Source organism: Danio rerio, chromosome 21 (genome assembly GCF_049306965.1).
Source record: "Danio rerio strain Tuebingen ecotype United States chromosome 21, GRCz12tu, whole genome shotgun sequence".
NCBI lineage: Eukaryota > Metazoa > Chordata > Actinopteri > Cypriniformes > Danionidae > Danio > Danio rerio.
The window spans coordinates 12,815,001-12,837,500 of record NC_133196.1 but is presented as its reverse complement, the minus strand read 5'-3'; the positions used below and the strand labels follow the sequence as shown (position 1 = coordinate 12,837,500).

The following is a 22,500-nucleotide window of genomic DNA, read 5'->3' as shown; positions in this document are numbered from 1 at the left end:
TAGATATAGATATGAGAGAGAGTTTGAAAAGCCTAATAAGGGTTTTATTTGTATTTTACACCATTGCTTACTGTACATGGAAGTGTTCACTTCACGTGAATGCTTTTAATGAGCAGAGTTGTTGTTTGCCTCTCTGAAAAATGAAGTCAAGTGTGAAAAATCTCATAAAGGGACTATAAAAAATGACATCTCCTATTGCTGTCTCAAACATGTCGGATTTGTGAAAAACCAGAGCCCATTTTTGACTGGTTTATTCACAATTGGGGATTTCAAACTATTGTTACTTTAAACACCAATTAGCCTAAATCTGTTTACACTACCTGACAAAAGTCTTGTTGTCGATCCTGGTTGAAAGAGCAACAAATAGTACCTTGACTGCTAGTAGACCATTTGGAAAAGTGGCAGAAGGTATTTTTCAGATGAATCGTCTGTTGAGCTGCATTCCAATCATCACAAATACTGCAGAAGACCTATTGGAACCCACATGGCCACAAGATTCTGTCAGATATCTGTCATGTTTGGTAAAGGAAAAATGATGGTTTGAGGTTGAATTCAGTATGGGGGCATGCAAGAGATCTGCAGAGTGGATGGCAACATTAACAGCGTGAGGTATCAAGACATTTGTGCTGCCCATTACGTTACAAACCACAGGTGAGGGCAAATTCTTCAGCAGGATAGTGCTCCTTCTCATAATTCAGTCTCCTCATCAAAGTTCCTGAAAGCAAAGAAAGTAAAGGGGTTCCAGGATTGGCCAGCCCAGTCACCAGACATGAACATTATTGAGCGTGTCAGGGGTAAAATGAAGGAGGAGGCATTGAAGATGAATCCAAAGAATCTTGATGAACTCTGGGAGTCCTGCAAGAACGCTTTCTTTGCCGTTCCAGATGACTTTATTAATAAGTGATTTGAGTCTTTGCAGAGATGTATGGATGCAGTCCTCCAAGCTCATGGGAGTCATACACAATATTAATTATTTTTCCACTGCACCATGACTTTATATTCTATACTGTACATTATTTCTGTTAAATGACAAGACTTTTGTCTAAGCACAGTGAGACTTTGCTGTTTTAATTAAATAATGAAAAATCAAGGCATGATCATATTTATTTGGTTAAATAAGCGTAATCTAGAGACCTGGTTCTTTCAAATAAGCCACTTCTGTTACCAAATGATCAACTAGAAGACAAGTTATTATTTGTTGTTCCTAAAACTTGAATAGGCGACAAGACTTTTGTCAAGTAATGTATGTATTATTGAAGTATCCATGTTATTTTATTGTTCTCAACTTGCTATTGGGTGCAAATGAACAATTTGTTTCAGTTGTGACCAAAAATAAAATATTTTTATTATTATTTTTTGTATGTGTATTACTCCGCCCAAATACAACCTGCAAAAAGCAGACACTAAAGATCTAAAGTTTAAAATATGCTTGCTCAGTTGTTTAACTGTCAGCTTATGATTTGAATCCAAGGCGGAAGAAAGTAGTTCCTCACACAACTTTTTGAGACTCTCCATGTTTGATTTTTTGTTTTTATATACACAATTATGCCGTCAAACTGTTGTATGAACGCTATATCACACATATCTGTGGTCAAAAAGGGAAAGACATGGTCAGCAACAATACTTAGGTAGACTGTGGCATTGACACAATGCTCAGTTGATACTAATGGGCCCAAAGTATGTCAAGAAAACATCCCCCACACAGTTACACCAGCACCACCAGCCTGAACCATTGATACAAGGCAAGATGGATCCATGCTTTGATGTTGTTGACACCAAATTCTGAACCTACCATCCGGATGTTGCAGCAGAAATCGAGACTCATCAGAGCAGGCAGCGTTTTTCTAATCTTCTATAGTCCAATTTTGGTGAGCCTGTATAAATTGTAGCCTCAGTTTCCTGTTCTAAGCTGACAGGAGTGACACCTGGTGTGGTCTTCTGCTGCTGTAACACATCTGCCTCAAGGTTTGACATGTTGTGCATTCAGAGATGCTCTTCTGCATACCTCGGTTGCGACGAGTGGTTATGTGAGTTACTGTTGCCTTTCTATCAGCTCGAACCAGTCTTACCATTCTCCTCTGAGGAATTTGTGCAAACAGAACTGCCGCTCACTAAACATTTTCTCCTTTTCGGACCACTCTCTGTAAACCCTAGAGATGGTTGTGTGTGAAAATCCCAGTAGATCAGCAGTTTCTGAAATACTCAGACCAGCCCATATGGCACCAACAACCATGCCATGTTCAAAGTCACTTACTGTAAATTACTTTTCTTCCGCATTCTGATGGTCAGTTTGATAAGCAGCAGATCATCTTGACCATGTCTAAATGCCTTTATGCATTGAGTTGCTTTCATGGGATTGGCTGATTAGAAATTTGCGTTAACAAGCAGTTGGACAGGTGTACCTAATAAAGTGGCCAATGAGTGTACATTTTACTTTTGTACAGTACGCAGCATAAATGAGTACGCCTCCATTATAAATGAATATTGTTTCATCCTTTCTTTAGTGAATATAGGCTATATGTTTGGGTGCATTTTTACAAAACAGTTTTATTAGACAGTTACAATTTTATTACAACAGTTAAGAATATAAAAATAATACATTTTAATTCAGATTAAATGTAAAAAAAAAAAAAAAATTAAACTAACTCAACTATTTTTTCATACTTCTGTTCTGTTCTGTTTTTTTTCTTTTGTGCTATTAAATTTTATACATTACTTTCCTAATGTATTGATTCATTAAAGTTATTTTGTTAAATTAGTTCCATTGTTGGCTTTTGGTACTGACACATCTAATGCATATACACAAATATCTTGTTGTATGGTATTCAATAGAAAATATTGATTTAAAAGAGAGATCTGTAATGGGTGTACTCATTAATTCTTATCACTGTATATGTTTTTACTCTATTTGGAACCTTTATGTTCATCTAACCCTCTTTTACCATTACCTTCCACCCATAAAGACTAACACAAGGCAGTTAAATGTTACCACAAATGCTCCGAGTTGTATTTTGAGGACCGATGATTAATTATGCAAGCCCTCCATTCATATTTCAACATTTTCAATCATGCAATCACTTGTCCCTTGTTTCAAACCCAGATTTTAAAAGTAATTACATAAAGTGGCTTGGCTGAGAGACTTCTTCCCGCTTGCATGAGCATCCGTGCCTGTAAGTGCAGTCTCTGTGTTCAAATGGCATCTGTGCAAAACTCCTAATTTGTGCATTTTCTCCGAGATGCATGTCTTGGAGCTCAAAACTAGATCAGTGCTTTGAAAACCAACGCTGCTCGCTTGCAGGAAGAAAGCATCTCATGCTCTGAATGCAGGTGCATGTGCTGAGCAGCATTATGCACTGGTAGGCACATAAGGACAAAAGGGGAAAAAACGGTTACCAGGGAAACAAGCCTATCTCCTGAAGTGTGAAGTTTCAAAGTATTCACATGCAGGCATTTTGTGCGCACTGGCAACGCAGAGTGTTAATGAGACAAATTGACAGTATCATGATGTAACCCTTGTGCATCCTTATGGACATTTTTGTCTTTTTAAATGTTATATTTGTGATTCAATTGGGCTGTGTTAATGCAAACAACATATATTTGTGCAAAAAAATGTATATTTTTTTTATAAAAATTGTAATATTTCACCTTCAATTCCTTTAGTAAATGAGACCTTGAACATTAAAACCAGCCTTTTGCTGCACAGGTATGTTATTAGCATTAGCCATTCATACATTTTACAAGTTCAATATTCTAGATATTTTCTCTTATGCCAAAAAATCATTAGAATTTTAAGTAAAAATCATCTTTCATGAATATATTTAATAAATTTGCCACCAGAAATATATATAGTAATAATAATAATAATAATAATAATAATTATATATATATATATATATATATATATATATATATATATATATATATATATATATATATATATATATATATATATATATATATATATGTGTGTGTATGTGTGTGTGTGTGTGTGTGTATATATTAGTGTTCTTGGTTATGTGCATTGCTAAGCTTTACATATTTAACTTTAAAGCTGATTTTCCCAGTATTTTTTGGTTCCTCAGATTCCAGGTTTTCAAATTTCTGCCGGGTGACATAGTGGCTCAGTGGTTAGCACTGTCGCCTCACAGCAAAACGGTTGCTGGTTTGAGTCCCGGCTGGTTTGTATGTTCTCCCCGTGTTCGTGTGGGTTTCCTCCAGGTGCTCCGGTTCCCCCCACAGTCCAGAGACATGCGCTATATGTGAATTGAATGAACTAAATTGGCCGTAGTGTATGTGTGGGAATGAGTGTGCATGGTTGTTTCCCAGTACTGGGTTACAGCTGAAAGGGCATCCGCTGTGTAAAAGATATGCTTGATGAGTTGACGGTTCATTCCGCTGTGTTGACCCCTGAAGAATAAAGTGACTAAGCCAAAGGAAAGTGAATGAATGAATGTATTTCTGCCAAATATTCTCCTATTCTAACCATTTATACCACTCAAAATATATGTTTGCTGTTTGTTCAAACTACTTTTTTAAAATGTGTGGAAACAACAAAGTCCTTGGGTTTCTTGATAACTTAATTGTTTTATGTTCAATCCACTTAAATTGGTAAAAATTAATAAGCCAACTTAATTCCTTTACGTTGTCCTTAAACAAATCAGTTGTGTGGAACCCAGCATTTTTTACAGTGATCAATGGAAAGCTTATTTATTTGGCTCTCATGTAATGTTGACATGACACTTGTTGGCACTTATTTGACAGAAAATGTACACTCATGACTGGCTTTGTAGCCACAAATCTGTTTTATACTATGTACAATACATATTTACCCTTAGGAACCTCACAGTGTAAAAAATGCTGGGTTCACACAAGTGTTTTGTGTTGGAACAACATGAAGGGATTAGGTTAACTTATTAATTTTTTACAAATTTAAGTGGATTAAAATAAAAAACAATTAGGTTGTCCTAAAAAACAAGTAGTTTGAACAATGTAGGTTGTATGCACCAATGTAGGTTGTATGTAAGTAGTTTGAACAAAAAGCAAACATAATTTTTTGAGTGCAGTACAAAAATGGCCTCATTGAAACCCAATAAAATGCAAGAATGCATCTCAGTTACATTTAAGCAAACAAAAAAGAGTCTACTCTTTATCTTAAGGCTTCTATTTTGTTGGAAGGCTTCACATTTCTAAGGTTTTAATTAAACACGACAATTTACACTTGTTAAATTTTGCCACACTGTACATTTTTACTGTTTTCAGCTTTTGAGGACTGCAGGCCAAACAAATTAAAATGAAGTTCTTATAATTATGTGGGCATTGATGTCAAGAGATAATTTTGTATGTATGTACTAAGAAACTTTTTTTATGTAGAAATATTAATGTATCAAAATTAATATTGTTTCTGATCAATGGCCTTTCCAACACAGTCTAAGGGCTAAGGGATTTAAAGGCATGTCCGAATCCACTTTTGCTATTTTAAGGCCAGAAAAATACGGTCTAAGCCCCGGCGCATAGTCTAACAAGGGTTAATGAGTTATGGGTGTGTTTTGAGCATGACCTGCATTAAACCAATCAGAGTCTCATCTCCCATTCCCTTTAAAAGTCAGTTGCATCGCGCCATGGCACTTTTACTGAACGCTTTTACTGAAAACTGAACGCTTCATTATTGAGAAAACAGTTGAACAGATCATCTGCAGAGTGAGAATAAAAAATTAGCCTCCTCCAATCAGCCTTCTGACTTTCTCTATATTTTACTTTTACTCTTTACTTTACTCCTTTACTTTCGTGAATTAGGAAACGATGTTGTACTCACTCCGCTGAAGACATCCATTAGCCAACATATTTAATTTAGTTTGTTTAGCACAAAGATTTGTTTCAAAACTATTTCTAAATTCAGTTCTAATTTCCAGAAAACAAATAAATGAACAGAAAAATAATGAATTGTTGTCAAACAACTGAATTATATCCAAACACATGTCCTATTCTTATGCCCCATATGGTGATGCAGACGTCTCCAAAACCAGACAGGTGGACAAATCTAAACTTGTACTTATTAAAACAAAAATAAATATGCATATAATAAACAATACTAATAAGAACATTATACAAATGTAAATTGTCATAAATAAACTAAAAAAAGCCACCCGAGATGAGGCATAGAGGCAGTGGTTTTTATATTTATATAGAAAATAATAACTTTTGTAACATTTTAATACTTTTTCTTTTCCATATATAAATATATTTGTGTATTGCTGCACATCCTGTGTATGTTAAGCGTTTGAACGTGCATCACTAACGTGCTCTGCGCTGGACTTTATACCAGCTTTTAGTTGGTCAACTGTGCAGTTCCTTAAAATAGCAACGTTCCAATAATACACCTTAACACATAATACACCTCCTTTTTAGACCGGAACAGCCATGAGTCCACAAAGTGGCGCAAATGGATTTGCTATTTAAGCAACGTGGTGCGAAACGTGAAAATTACTGTTGCACTGGTCTAAAAATAGCAACAAATCGCGCCAAACACATCTTGCGCCGGGTGTATAATAGGACCCTAAAAGTTCTTTTAAAAAATCTGCTTATAGCCTTTGCTATATGGGGGAAACATCTTCCAAAACGCAGTGGCAGAATACATACAAATATTATGTTTTATTTTAAGGGGTGAAAATCCTTAGGATAATTTTTTTTGCACATAAATCTAGTACTAAGGAAACAAATTTTATCTGAGTGAAGGTGAGAAAAAATTGTCAAAATGTTCTGTTAACCTTTATTATCTGTTTAACAATGGTTTGATGAAGGGGTTAAAATCATGCAAAATTCATTCGAACGTCTCAAACACCAATGCTGTTGGCTTACTAATATGCAGATGTTCGTGCGCACACACATTTGGCCTTGCATGCTTTTTGTCATTGTCATTTGTTTTAATTTCCGCGTGTTTGAGAACCTGCAATCGAAACCCCATTAATATTTCATTATCCGTGGGAAATAATCCCTCTACATGTGAATGTCACAGTCTGACATGAGGAGGGGATTTGCAAATTAGGTCACAATTGATCTAGTTATGCTGTCGACTTTAAATAATGTATCATGCGCCTCGTGGGGGGGGCATCTTTAAATAGCAGTGCTCTTTATTTACTTTTATGCCTTTTATACATCTTTTATTGCAAAGAGCAATCGATAGATAGCTAAACTAGGCTTTTTTATTTCAGGAATTGGTTTATAGGCAGCTGTTTGGGTTTTTGAAATGGGATGAGAGTGTGTGAGTTTAGCCGCGTGCCGCCTCGCTGTGAGCGTCTGAAGTGTTGTAATACTCGGATGTCTCTGGCTTGCTGAGAGCCACACAAAAGGCTGACCAAGCGACATGGTTCTCGGTCGTGTTCAGCTCCCTCCCCCAGACTCCCACATCTCTGCACATCAATACAGCTGGGCCAGTCTGCACTGCAGCCCTTATATAACACACATACACACACATAGAGAGACAGAGACAGAGAGAGGTAGTCCATTTACTAAAGAATAATTAAGAGCTGACACACCTCCAATGTGTGCGTGCCTGTGTGTGTGTGTGTGTGTAGAAAATTAAAACAGATAAAAGGAAAAGATATATAGGTTGATGTTTCAGATCTGGTTTGATGATGGGATTTTGTCAAATTGAAAACATTCCATCAGAAAATGTAATGTGTTTAAATATTGATTACTTGGTGTCTTAAGGGAATTGAATCAGTTTTAATGTTTTTAGGATGTATTTAGGAGTGTTTAGAAAATCAAAGGGGTTCAAACTGGAAAAAGCAAGAAATTAAATTAAATAAATGAATACATAAATTAATACATTAAACAGATAAATTAATTAAATAAACACATTAATATAGAAAGTAACTAAAAATAATTAAATAGTTATTAAGTTATATTAGTTTATTTAATAAAATATATACTAATATGAATGAAATATGAATGAATGAAGTAAAATAAATGCATTAAAAATAGAAAGGCACTGAATTAGATTGAATTGAATTAAATAAATGAATACATTAAATAATAAATTAAATAATTGAAGTTAATAAATCAAACAAATTATACATTTAATAAATGAAATAAATAAATATGAAGTAATTATATTGAATGAATAGTTAATTAAATGCAGAAATAGAAATGCACAATAGTAAAATACATAAACAAAATGGATTAAAACTTCATAAATGAATAATTTAAACAATATAGTAATAACCTTAATTAAAGTTAATTAATAAAAAGGCTATTTTCTCTATTAAGATTAAAATAAATGATCCAAAAGTTTTATTAAAATAAATAAATAAATACAAATCTGCCTCAAGGTTGGATGTGTTGGACATTCAGAGATGCTTTTCTGCATACCTCGGTTGTAATGAGTGGTTGTTTGAGTTAGGCCCAATCTTAATCCTAATTCTACACCATAGCCCTTCCCCTTCCCCCTACTCCTCATTTTGTGCGTTCACGTCGAGGGGTAGGGGTGTCCCAATTCTCTTTAGCTTGAAGTCGTAGGACTAAGGGGAAATGGTAAATACCCTTTAGAATGAAGATTTTTCAGGACCACACTCAAAACTAAGGGGTAAGAAAATTTACCAGAATACACCAGCCAAAACGACAGATAGTTACACCCGGAAATAAGGAGATCCAAAAATTTGCATTTTTTTGTCATTACTACAAGTTTTTACAACAAACAAACACATTTTTAATATATTCATAACCGCTAAACATCGCAATGTATAATTTACAATCATAAATCCTGTACAGCAGCTCCATAACATTCTGACACTCGAATCCCCTGTCAGAAAAGTCCAGTGGCTGGGAATGAGCTTTTTACGCTGTCTGCTATAATGTTAATGTTGTATTTGGTGTGTTTATATAGATAAATATGGCCACTGTATTAAATGCACTGTATGATGATCTTATTGTCACGTTAGATCAATAACATATTATATACGATAACATAATATATGCCTTTAATGATGATGATAAATACCTTCCTGAAGATAACAGCCTGATCTCACGAGAAAACGTAAGTATTTTACGTTTTGCCGGGTTAGTGGCTAATTCGTACAAATTCGTACGAGTTCAGTCATACGAAATTGTACGATTTTAAAAAGGAGATGTGGCACCTAACCCCACCCCTAAACCCAACCGTCATTGGGGGATGAGCAAGTCGTACTAAATTGTACGAAGTAGATCGTACGAATTCATACGAATTAGCCACTAAAAATAAAAGTTACGAATTGCCGTGAGATTGTGTTGAAGATAAATACCAATAAATAACATAACTGGAATAACTATAGCAAGTCGCGATCGTCTGATCTCCTATGAAGAGATCGCGATGACATATGATGACGTGTGCTGGTAAATTTTGAAGCCCTTCCCCGTAACCCTCGGTTTCAAGGGCCAAGAGGAAAGGGGAAGGGGTACAGAATAGAATTGGGATTGGGCCTTACCGTTGCCTTTCTATCAGCTGGAACCAGTCTGGACATTCTCTTCTGACCTCTGGCATCAACAAGGCATTTGCGCACACAGAGCTGTCGCTCACTGGATATTTTCTCTTTTCTGGACCTTTTCTTGTAAACCCTAGAGATGGTTGTGCATGAAAATCCCAGTAGATCAGCAGTTTCTGAAATACTCAGACAAGCCCGTCAGGCACCAACAACCATGGCACGTTCAAAGTCACTTAAATCAGCTTTTTTCCCAATTCTGATGCTCAGTTTGAACTGCAGCAGATCGTCTTGACCATGTCTACATGCCTAAACGCAACTAAAAAGTTGCTGCCATGTAATTGGCTGATGAGAAATTTGCATTAACGAGCAGTTGGACAGGTGTACCTAATAAAGTTACATAATAATATATTTAAATAATATTGATAATTTTAATATACATGTATATTATAAAATATACAAGTATTGTTTTCGTAACACCTCACATAATAATGCTAGGATTGCTTTTTCATTTCAACATTGCTCAAGAAATTCAGAATTATTTATCATTTGCTGTGTGTGTGTGTTTTCAGGCCGGTAATGGGTTAAGAAGAAACATTTCTCTGCTGTTCAGGACTGTCCTAGATGCCCGCACAGACATGATGTGTTTCTCATGTATGTGGTATGTCGATCTATAATTCATGGCTTATCCCTCCATCTCTGTCCTTCTCTTACCACCAGAAATAGCGAACTGGTCCAGCACTGCGAACTGTATGTGCATCCTAAATGTGTCTCCTACAGAAATATAGAGTGTGAGAAGATGGAAAACACGATTATAATGACTTGTTCAAGCCATCGCCTCCACCTAACCTGTAGTCTTTCAGGAAAGATTGAATAAAATAATCAAATTTGAAGTCTGCGCACAGACGTACTGTAGCGTAGCATTGCACCAGCCTCAGAGGCTTGCTGTGGTTATAAATGATGTCCAATCTCATCTTCAGAAAACTAGGACGCAGACCAACTGGAGAACTTTCGTCCAGCCAAATGTTGCACCCAAAAATATGCTGTTTAAAAGGAGGAAGAGAACTGTCTGTTCTCAAGCCCAGGCACAATATATAGATGCTCTATTTTAATCCATATCAAAAGAGATCTGTGAGGAGCTAGAAGATGCTCCTTTTGTGAAAGACTTACTATTATTTTTAAACCGTGTTCTGTGTGCTGGCATGGATTAATTATTTATGACAGGGAAGCAGGGAACATTTTTTAGCGTTTCAAAGTAATGTGTGATTGTTTCATTATTTTTATCTTACCCTAAATATTGTTTTATAAATATTATATTACATTTATTATATTATAAATTCATTTATTGTATTATAAACATTGTATTACATTTATTATATTATAAATTCATTTATTGTATTATAAATATTGTATTACATTTATTATATTATAAATTCATTTATTGTATTATAAATATTGTATTACATTTATTATATTATAAATTCATTTATTGTATTATAAACATTGTATTACATTTATTATATTATAAATTCATTTATTGTATTATAAACATTGTATTACATTTATTATATTATAAATTCATTTATTGTATTATAAATATTGTATTACAGTTATTATAAATGTATATATAAAAATATTTTACTGATTCCTGGAGAACAATGGGACAGTAAACAGTGCCGTATTGTATTCGAATTTGAGAAGTCAAAATAAAAATAAACAATTATTAATAATATATACATTATATTAAAATATAAATATGCAGCCTTTTGCTTTAAATTTAAATCAGAATCAGTTTTATTGCCAAGTGTGCTTCACACAAACAAGGAATTTGTTTTGGCTACAGAAGCTTCCAGTGTATATAAAGTGACAAGACAAAATAAATATGAAAAAAAGACGATAAACATTAAACAGAGATGCAGTTAGTAAGGAAATATAGATGTTGAATTGTATGTACAGATTTGTTATAAATATACAGGTTATAAGGTGCTGTGTACAAATGCGAATGTAGAAAGTGCATTGATATGTGTACAAGTGCATATTCTATTTCATTACACTATACACTAAAATACATTTTCCTCACAAATAGAGATATATCAAATATTGTTTCTATTTATCAAGACATGTTTCATTTGAATATAATATATGATGTAATCATGATATTATAATACACTACATATGCATAAATTACATTTTATCCCTATGTTGTGTATTACTATTGTATATATAAAAATATTTTATTAATGATTTCTGAAGAATATAGGGACAGTGAACAGTGGCGTATTGTATTAAAATAAAACATTTATTAATAATTTATATAATAATATATAACAATGCGTGTGTCTCTCTATAAATAGTTGTAGTCAGAATAATTAGCCCCCTGAATTATTAGCCACACTTGTTTTTGTCCCTCAATTTCTGTTTAATGGAGAGAAGATTTTTTTCAACACATTTCTAAACATAATAGTTTTAATAACTCACCTCTAATAACTGATTTATTTTGTCTTTGCCATGATGACAGTAAATAATATTTGACTAGATATTTATCAAGACACTTCTATACAGCTTAAAGTGACATTTAAAGGCTTAACTGGGTTAATTAGGTTAATTAGGCAGGTTAGGGTAATTAGGCAAGTTATTGTACAACAGTGGTTTGTTCTGAAAAATTATAGCTTAACTTAAACTTAAAAACTTAAAACTTAAAAACTGCTTTTATTCTAGCCGAAATAAAACAAACAGGACTTTCTCCAGGAGACAAAATATTATCAGACATTCTGTGAAAATTTTCCTGCCCTGTTTGACATAATTTGGGAAATATTTAGAAAATGATATAAAAAAATCAAAGGGGGTTTAATAATTCTGACTTTAGCTGTATATAATAAATAATTGCTGATATTTGTCAACACATGCTTTATTTGAAATATTATGTAGTCATCATAATATATTTCATTACACTATACACTAAAATACATTTTCATCCCAATTAACGGATATGATAATTATAGTTATATTATATTTACATTTTTATTTCATTTAAATTATATTATGCATCATTTATTATTATGTTATGCTTAAAAATATAATTAAATTAACTGAATTTGATACATCTGAGACATAAACACCCTACATGGTGTAAGCCCTACATATCAAAACAAATGCTTATTATATTATGCTTCATTTATTTTCCTTCAGCTTAGCCCCTTATTAATCAGGGGTTGCCACAGTGGAATGAACCGCCAACTATTCCATATATTTCACCACCCTATCCCAGCACCCATACACACTGATTCACACTCATACACTACAGCCAATTTAGTTTTTTCAGTTCACCTATTGCGCATGTCTTTGGAATTGTGAGGGAAACCAGAGCACCTGGAGGAAACCCACACGAACATGGGCAAAACATGCAAACTCAGAAATGCCAACTGACCCAGCCAGGGACTTGAACCAGCAACCTTCTTGCTGTGAGGCAACAGTGCTAACCACTGAGCCACTGTGTTTCCTGCTTATTATATTATATTATATTATATTATATTATATTATATTATATTATATTATATTATATTATATTATATTATATTATATTATATTATATTATAAATTATTTTATATTATATTATATTATATTATATTATATTATATTATAAATTATTTTATATTATATTATATTATATTATATTATATTATATTATATTATATTATATTATATTATATTATATTATATTATATTATATTACATTATATTATATTATACTATATTATATTTGTGCTTATTTTATATCATACCATGCTTATTATTATTATTTAATTAACTGAGACATTAATTAAATGAGAAACTCATATCTAGTACCAGAACACCTTGGCAACCTTTTAGCAACACTCTGGCATTTTGGCAGTGGCTTTTGCACCGCTCACAATACTTTCAAACAAATTTTAATGGCATCTGTTGTCAGGTTTAATAAATTAGTTCACCATAGGAGTTCTCGGCCTGCGGCAAGTTCGCAAGAGCAAACAACAGGACTAACAGAGAGAACAGCCAAGAAAAACAAGACAAAAGCACAGCATTGTTAAATCACATTATCTAGCATTGCTAAATCTCATTCGTCACTTTGCACAAGCCTGCGAGCAAGTCCAAAAACAAGTGTACCGTCTCAAATGAAAATTATACATGTATAAGTCTTCCAGTGTACAAAAGGGCTTTTCTGACGATATGGGTGGTATTGGAGTCAACGGGATGCTCCGGCATGCTGATCAAAACCGAGCTGGCAGCCTTTATAGACACAGTTCAGGAATCCCACACCCGCCGAGCTGTACGATTTATTGCAAATTGGCCAATCGATGGATTTGGAGCTCAGGCTGGACATACTGTCCACACATGGCGGTCTCGAGCTATCAGATTCCTGGCTCGTTCCTCTATTTGTCATGCTGATCGCTCCATCTGTGAGCATCGGTTTTGGCTCTGTGCTCGGAATTCCCTGTGGAATCTGTTCATTAAAATGTTTGATAAAAAGAAGATGAAATATGTTGAAACCACCACTGCCTTTATTCACCTCCTCTCTTTTAAAGTGTTCAGAAGCTCTATTATTTCTGAAGAAAGTCTTTTTCTTTTTTGCTTTATCATGAAGGTTATATTGAGGTAACGGAGTCATTTTGTGGTTCTTTCAGGATCCCCATGAGGACCATCTGTCAGCGCATGAAGGTGAGAAGACTGATGAAGGTGATCTTGAAGCGTTAGTTCACCTAAAAATGACAATTCTGTTATTAAAGGGATAGTTCACCCAAAAATTTAAATGTACTGTTAATTTACTCACCTATCAAAGATGTACATGCCTTTTGTTCTTCAGCAGAACATTATAGAAGTTATTTAGCTGAATCTGTGGTGATTGGTGATTTACAGTGCATCCAGAAAGTATTCATAGCACTTCACTTCTTCAACATTTTTTTTAATGTTACAGCCTTATTCTAAAATGGATTAAATTCATTTTTTTCCCTCAAAATTCCACACACAATAGCCCATAATGACAATATGAAAAAAGATTTGTTTAAATTGTTGCAAATCTATAAAAAAAAAAAAAAAAAACTTAAAATCACATGTCCATAAGTATTCAGAGCTCTAAATTAAGCTCAGGTACATTCTGTTTCCACTGATCATTCTTGAGATGTCTCAGCAGCTTAATTGGAGTTCACCTGTGGTAAATTCAGTTGATTGGACATGATTTCAAAAGGCATACACCTGTCTATATAAGGTCCCAGGTTGATAGTGCATGTCAAAGCACAAACCAAGCATGAAGACAAAGGAATTGTCTGTAGACCTCCGAGAAAGGATTGTCTCAAGGCACAAGGCAGGGGAAGTTTACAGGAAAAAATTCGTCTGAAAGTTCCAATGAGCACAGTGGCCTCCATCATTCATAAGTGGAAGATGTTTGGAACCATATTTGGACTCTTCCTAGAGCTGGCCGGCCATTTAAGCTGAGTGATCGGGGGAGAAGGGCCTTAGTCAGGGAAGTGATCAATAACCCGATGGTCACTCTGTCTGAGCTCCAGCATTCTTCTGTGTAGAGAAGAGAACCTTACAGAGGGACGACCATCTGTGCAGCAATCCACCAATCAGGCCTGTATGGTAAAGTAGTCACTCCCCAACTAGAATTTGCAAAAAAAGAAAAAGGCATCTGAAGGACTCTCAGACCATAAGAAACATTATTGTCTGGTCTGATGAGACTAAAATTGAACTCTTTGGAGTGAATGCCAGGCGCTACTTTTGGAAAAAAAAACAGGCGACGCTAAACACCAGGCTAACACCATCCCTACAGTAAAGCATGGTGGTGGCAGCATCATGCTGTAAGGATGTTTTTCAGCAGCAGTAACTGGAAGACTAGTCAGGATAGAGGGAAAGATGAATGCAGCAGTGTACAGACACATCTTGAATAAAAACCTGCTTCAGAGTGCTCTTGACCTCAGAATGGGGCAACGGCTCATCTTCCAGCAGGATAATGACCCAAAGCACACTTCCAAAATATAAATGTTGTGGCTTCACAACAACTCGGTGAATGTCCTTGAGTGGCCCAGCCAGAGCCCAGACCTAAATCCTATTGAAGATCTCTGGAGAGATCTGAAAATGGCTGTACAACATTACTTCTTATCCAACCTGATAGAGCTTGAGAGCTACAGCAAAGAGGAATGGTTAAAAATTCCCAAAGACAAGCCAAACTTGTGGTATCATATTCAAAAAGACTTGAGGCTGTAATTGCTGCCAAAGGTGCATCAACTAAGTATTAAGCAAAGGCTGTGAATACTTCTGTACATGGGATTTTTCAGGTTTTTGATTTTTATAAATTTGCAACAATTAAAAAAAAAAAACTTTTTTCACATTTTCATTATGGGGTATGGTGTGTAGAGTTTTGAGGAATTAAATGAGTTTAAACCATTTTGTAATAAGGCTGGAACATAAAAAAATGTGGAAAAAGTGAAGCGCTATGAATACTTTCCAGATGCACTGTATATAATAGCAGTCAATGGTAACCCCTGAAACCGTCTACTACTCGAGTAGGTAGTACTTTTGAATTTGAATTTACTACACGATCATTAGAAAAATATGTTCTATATAGTATAAATGGAATTTGGACGTCCAACATCCACCATTAGTCATTATCACCTGACCTACCCACATCGGTTGTATCGCTTCACTACAATTCATAAATTCTCTCATGTGGCATCATGGAATAGCATAGCGTTTATCGGTATCTGGCCGGCAGTAGTAGGTCATTCGGATACTTCTGGCATACTGATTTTTGAATACTGAACTATGAATTCAGACACACCCCTCAGCTCGCATACTGTTTTTAGTCACATACTACTATATAATATGGAAGTATGCGAAAGTATATGTAAACACATACAGTTAAAGTCAGAATTATTAGCCCCTCTGTTTTTTGTTTAACGGAGAGAAGATTTTTTTCAAAACATTTCTAAACATAAATTTTTAATAACTCATTTCTAATGACTGATTTATTTTATCTTTGCCATGATGACAGTAAATAATATTTGACTAGATATTTTTCAAGACACTTCCATACAGCCTAAAGTGACATTTAAAGGCTTAACTAGGTTAATTGGGTTAACTAGGCAGGTTAGGGTACTTAGGTAAGTTATTGTATAATGATGGTTTGTTCTGTAGACTATCAAAAAAAAAAGAAATAGCTTAAAGAGGCTAATCATTTTGTCCTTAAAATGGTTCATAAAAATGTAAAACTGCTTTTATTCTAGCCGAAATAAAACAAATAAGACTTTCTCCAGAAGACAGAATATTATCAGACATACTGTGAAAATTTCCTTGCTCTGTTAAACATAATTTGGGAAATATTAAAAAAAAAAAAAAAATCAAAGCTAGGCTAATAATTCTGACTTCAACTGTACAAATGAGTTCAATCCAATAGCTGTGGCTCCTGATGACACACTGAGGCCTTGTAAAGCAAAATGACTGGTCTGTGGTAGAAATTGAACTTTATTTACCAAATTTTGTACATTTTTCATCCACAGCCTGGTCAGCACGGTGCATGTACGAGTGTAGTCCTGTCGCTTTAATGATGAATGTAGGACGGTGCGCACTTGGGCAGGAGGTCAAGTGACAGTTTGTTGATAGATGTTGATGATTGTGGAGGCAGCACAGGAGCTACAGGATGGGTTCTCAGAAGGCTTCTACTAGGTAGCAAGCCTTCTGATTGGTTAGCACTGAATGTCCAACAAAGTTCAGATTTTTCAGCTTGAGCAATTCATACGTTATGCACGTCAAACGCCTCGACACTTAATTTGTTTCACCTCATTTTGCGCTAATCGTTCCACAGGATGTCTGTCGTGTCTTTGAATTGACTTAACATGTAAATCACTCACTCTTAGCGCTTTATGCGTGTCTGGTGTGAACGCACCATCATTCATCTGCAGAACACAGAATAAGATATTTTTAAATATCTGAAAATGTATTTATTTTACTTTAAATTAAGATATACATTTAGAAGGAGACTAAAATCATCCTCAAAACAGTTTTCAGTAGTTCAATCACCAATACTCGTGTGTGCTCAAAAAATAAAATAACGACTTTATAGAAGTTTTTCTTTCGTACACACTAATGTAGCTTTATAACATTAGTTTGAGCCACTGGAGACACATGGACTGTTATTTTTCTGGATATTGAAAGCTTCATGGAGGACGAGAAAGCTGAAATTCTTCCAAATTATTTTTATTTTGGTTGTGAAGATGAACAAAGGTCTCAGTGGACTGGAATGACGTGATGGTGAGTAATTAATGACAGAATGAAGAAAACGTTACTCGAAAGGAACTGTTGTGAATCAGTAAAGAGATTAAAGAGATTGTTTTGAACACACTGGCTGCTTAAGTATTTGCTAAACATTTTATTTTTAACATAAAAAAGTTACAGACTGAAGGTGTAAACTGAACCCAGCAGGCACAGGAAGTCAGCATGATGTCAGATTGATGCTGTACCCCAACGTCTTGGGTTGTTGCTTTTTTTTGGAAATGAAAAATATCAATTTCTAATGTTGTTACAGCTTGACGTTGTTTGGACATTACCAATATAACGTCTATCAGACATTGGATTTTGGTTGCCATACCTGACAAATAAATGTCAGTCTTTGACGTCAATATGATGTTGGTTTAGGATGTTGGCTCAACATTGGATTTTGGTTGCTTTCCAGCACAACCTAAAATAAACCAAATATCAACGTCATTTCACGTCCTTTTTGGACATCAAAATAACATTGTCCTTAGACACTGGCGACCTAACCTAATATTAATGTCTTATGATGTTGTGTGTCTGCTGGGAAGGTTCACCTCCAGAAGAGAATTCTGTCATCATTTATTCATTCTCCACTTTTTCCAAACCTGTTTGAGTTTCTTTGTTCAGTTGAAGACAAAAGAAGATGTTCTGAAAAATGTTGGAAACCAGCAGCCATTGACTTCAATTATATTGAATGAAATATGTTTTTACTATGTATTTCAATAGCTGCTTTTTTACAACATTCTCCAGAATAACTTGTTTTGTGTTTGTGTTTTGTTTTGTGTAAGAAATGAAGGTTTAGAAGCACTAGAGTGTGAGGAAATCTTCATTTTGGGGTGAACTAGCCCTTTAATGCAGATATTCTGTTAGTTTCTGTATTGCTCGATCAGCAGACTCAAGGTCAGCAGCAGCACGTCAGAGGTGCTCTAAAAACTTGTCCCACTTCCAAAGTGCATGCGATTCAAAGCAACGTCACTGCCTGAAGTTAAAAACTGCTCATTCACCTGAGAAGTCCTCATGTGGTTTATAAAGAAACAAATAATGTGGAAAACTATCCTATGAATATTGCATCTGTGGCTAATGTGATTATGAAAATATGTGCATAATCAGTTCTCCAGAAACAAATATCATGTCTATTTTGCATTTGTCTGGCCTGAATGCTGTATCAGTATAAGTAATGCAGCTGTCAGAGCCTTCTCCACTGTAAAGAGAAAACAAACTGATTTTATTCACATTTATATTTAGAAATCGAGAACATAACTTCATATTCATCATCCTGCACTAGCCTGACCATGAAAAGATCTTATGATGTCTATTATAAATATAAATACGAGTAAAATGACAGTTTGTTTTCACTCCCTGCTGAAAAATCCAGCTTAAACCAGCCTAGGCTGGTTGGCTGGTTTTAGCTGGTCAACCAGGCTGGTTTTAGAGGGGTTTTGGCCATTTCCAGGCTGGTTTCCAGCCATTTCCAGTCTGGTCTTAGCTGGTCAGGCTGAAAAATGACCCATCCAGCTAAAACCAGCTTGACCAGCCTGGTTTAAACTGGACATAGCTGGTTTTGGCTGGGCTCCCAGCCTGTCTAGGCTGGTCAAGCTGGTTTTAGCTGGTCATCTCCCAGCCTGACCAGCTAAGACCAGGCTGGAAATGGCTGGAAACCAGCCTGGAAATGGCCGAAACCCCTCTAAAACCAGCCTGGTTGACCAGCTAAAACCAGCCAACCAGCCTAGACTTGTTTAAGCTGGACTTTTCAGCAGGGATAGCATAAGCATAACATCTATACACCTTTTTTTAGTAATAATAATAATAATAATAATAATATATATATATATATATATATATATATATATATATATATATATATATATATATATATATATATATATATATATATATATATATATATATATATATATATATATATATATATATATATATATGACCAATATCACACGAGTAGCAGTGCGACATGGCTGTATATCGGCACTGGTGGGAGGCGTGTGTTGGCACGAGGCCGCAGGCAGTGTGATATTGGTTTATACAACAGTTTGACGGCATAATTGTGTATATAAAAACAAAATCAAACATGGAGAGTCTCAAAAACCCTTTTGTATGAGGAACTATTTTTTTCTGCCTTGGATTCAAATCATAAGCTGACAGTTAAACAGCTGAGCAAGCATCTTTTAAACTTTAGATCTGTAGTGTCTGCTTTTTGCTGGTTGTATGTGGGCGGAGTAATACACAAAGGGCAAAGAGGCTTTACAGGTGCTGATATTACTTAAATATATCACGGCTATCAGCCAATCAGATTCGAGAATCAGACAGAACTGCAGTTATATATTTAAGTAATATCATATATATATATATATATATATATATATATATATATATATATATATATATACACACACACACACACACACACGGATTTGACATAAGTGTGTGTAATTTAGTGTGTGTAACGTGTACATTTATTATGTACTGTATATATAAATGCACGCATGCATATATTTAAGAAAATGCTTATTTATATTTGTACACATTATATGATACAAATCATGTATAATTTAAAAACCTATGTAACAAAATTGTTTTACTTTTGTTTTGTCTGTAGTAGTTTGTGTGTACAACTTTTCTTAGTTTTCTTATTTTCTTTCTTGTAATAAATATTAAATTATTTTACACATTTAAAAAGATTATATATCTTATATACATCTAGAGTACATATCTTATTATATATTTTTTATTTTATATACAGAAACAAAAATAAGTAAACGTTTGTCATTTTTATTTAGTTTTACTTCAATTTTAAATAGTTTCAAATAAAAAATCTTAAATAAATTATTAAATAATAATAAAAAAACTAAACATTCATTCTTTCATTTTCTTTTCGGCTTAGTCCCTTGATTAATTAGGGGTTGCCTAAGCGGAATGAACCACTAACCTATCCAGCATATGTTTTACATCACTACCTACTCCGCCACTGTATACTGCCAAAATTAAAAAACTCAAAAACTCAAACTACTACTAAAATGTCCAAAACTGTAACTAAACTAAATGAAATGAAATAAAAATAAACAAAAATGTAATAGTTATTCAATGCTACTAAAATAGCAACATCTATAAACATTGTTTGTTTTCTCAAAAATTCCACAAGGATAATAAGTAAATTCATAAAAGTATTTGATAAAAAATACAATAAAACTGTAACATTGTGCAATACTATTGCGAGATAACATATCTGATTGTCTTTATAAAATACTGAACATATTTTAAATACTGAACCCTAGTAACATGATCTTTCAGAAAAATTACAATAATATATAAATAATATCCAACCATTTCAGAATAAAAAAACACAGTTAATTGATATATAGTTATATCAGTTAATCACTTAAAATTTTGTATTATAAGTGTTTATAAGTCAGATTTTAAGTCAGATTTATTAGCCCTCCTGAATTATTAGCCCCATTGTACAGTATATATTTTCCCCCAATTTCTATTTAATGTAAATACAATTTTTTTATCTTTGCCATGATGACAGTAAATAATATTTGACTAGATATTTGTCATTACACTTCTATACAGCTTAAAGTGACAGTTAAAAGCTTAACTGGGTTAATTAGGTTAACTAGACAGGTTAGGGTAATTAGGCAAGTCATTGTTCTGTTTTTTTTCTGTAGACTATCAGGAAAAAATTAGCTTAAAGAGGCTAATAAATATTGACCTTAAAATGACATTTAAAAAACAAACAAAAAAATGTGTTTAATCTAGCCCAAATAAAACAAATAAGACTTTCTCCAGAAGAAAAAATATTATCAGATATACTGTGAAAATTTTTTTGCTTTGTTAAACATCATATGGGAAATAAAAAAAAAAAAAGAACACCTAATGATGGTGACTTCAGCTGTATATTATTACATGCCATTGACAGTAACTAAATAAAGGGATAGACATGACTTAATTTGCCCCAACACAAACCCAAATACACGTCTAAAAGTCTGATTACACAACCGTGGCTCAGAGCGCCTTCAGGCTGTCACAAGGTCTGTCATAATTTTCCTCCCTTTTGTTTTTGCACCAGGCAGCAGAGAAAAACTCAGCGGCAGAACAGTCTGTACGCTCGCACGCTAAACACACAAGACACTGAGCTCTTATCGCATGGCTTAATTAACCACGGCCAAACATCTGCATACCAGCATATGTTTAGGGCATCTCCCAGTGCCGTCTCAGTAGATGATGATCAGGAGGGCATTAACCGGACGAGAGGGAACATATGGTGCATGTCAGACGTTCGTCCTGTCAGCACGGTGAGACGTATTCATTCATGCCACTTACTGTTATAATGAGGCAGACAGTGGAGCTGCAGTGCCGCAGCGGGTCTTTAGAGAAGATCACCATCATTGACTGTAATTGATAGCAACATGTCCAGTGATCACACGACCTACTTGGCAGCTCTTTGGTGGACACATTTATCAATATAATATAATATAAAATAATATAATATAATATAATATAATATAATATAATATAATATAATATAATATAATATAATATAATATAATATAATATAATATTATATATAAAATTGAGGGGGAAATTATTAACCCTTCTGTAAATTTTTAATAATTTTAATAACTCATTTCTAGTAACTGTTTTTTGCTGTTGTTTTTTCCATATTGACATGATATTTTACTAGCTATTTTGTAAGATGCAGCTTAAAGTGCAATTTAAAGGCTTAACTAGGTTAATTCGGCAAGT

General features: G+C 34.2%; 1 protein-coding gene and 1 long non-coding RNA gene across 5 annotated transcripts in view; one reads left to right on the top strand and one right to left on the bottom strand.

Annotated features, from left to right (window-relative positions):
* gtf3c5 (general transcription factor IIIC, polypeptide 5) overlaps positions 1-22,500 on the bottom strand; it is a 678,526-nt gene that overhangs the window by 577,587 nt on the left and 78,439 nt on the right. The gene's annotated exons all lie outside the window — the stretch shown is intronic.
* Positions 1-22,500, top strand: part of LOC103909427 (uncharacterized) — a 42,347-nt gene that overhangs the window by 6,662 nt on the left and 13,185 nt on the right. For 2 of the 4 annotated variants that reach the window (XR_012397182.1, XR_012397183.1), the window contains exons 2-4: positions 10,025-10,113; positions 14,115-14,148; positions 21,824-22,049. This is a non-coding gene — a long non-coding RNA (uncharacterized lncRNA). The remainder of the gene's footprint in view (positions 1-10,024; positions 10,114-14,114; positions 14,149-21,823; positions 22,050-22,500) is intronic. The other 2 variants (XR_012397184.1, XR_659320.3) reach the window with 2 other exon arrangements.